General features: G+C 43.8%; 1 protein-coding gene across 2 annotated transcripts in view; it reads left to right on the forward strand.

Annotated features, from left to right (window-relative positions):
* Dtwd1 (DTW domain containing 1) overlaps window positions 1-290 on the forward strand; it is a 34,233-nt gene that overhangs the window by 19,229 nt on the left and 14,714 nt on the right. The window lies entirely within an intron of this gene.

The following is a 290-nucleotide window of genomic DNA, read 5'->3' on the forward strand; positions in this document are numbered from 1 at the left end:
GTTAAGGCTTACGGAGTCAAGTTAGTGCCCCCAGACATTCCTCAGTGCAAGTTCATCCACTGGGGTTTAGTCAGCCTATCTAGAGGCACTCCTTAGAAGAAGATCAACTCTTCCTAACACAGTAGTAATCAGCTGCCCAATAGTTCTTCGGAGACCTACACTTTGAAGAATTATTATTTTTTTAATTTTTTTTTTAAATTTTACACCCACTTCCCAGATAGCACCCTCCCATAGCCTCCCTCCCCCCACTAGAGCCCTTATACTCTGATATCCCTGCTACTGTCTGCTGT

The sequence above is a fragment of the Nannospalax galili genome, unplaced genomic scaffold (assembly GCF_000622305.1).
Source record: "Nannospalax galili isolate Female #2095 unplaced genomic scaffold, S.galili_v1.0 scaffold735, whole genome shotgun sequence".
Taxonomy (NCBI): Eukaryota; Metazoa; Chordata; class Mammalia; order Rodentia; family Spalacidae; genus Nannospalax; species Nannospalax galili.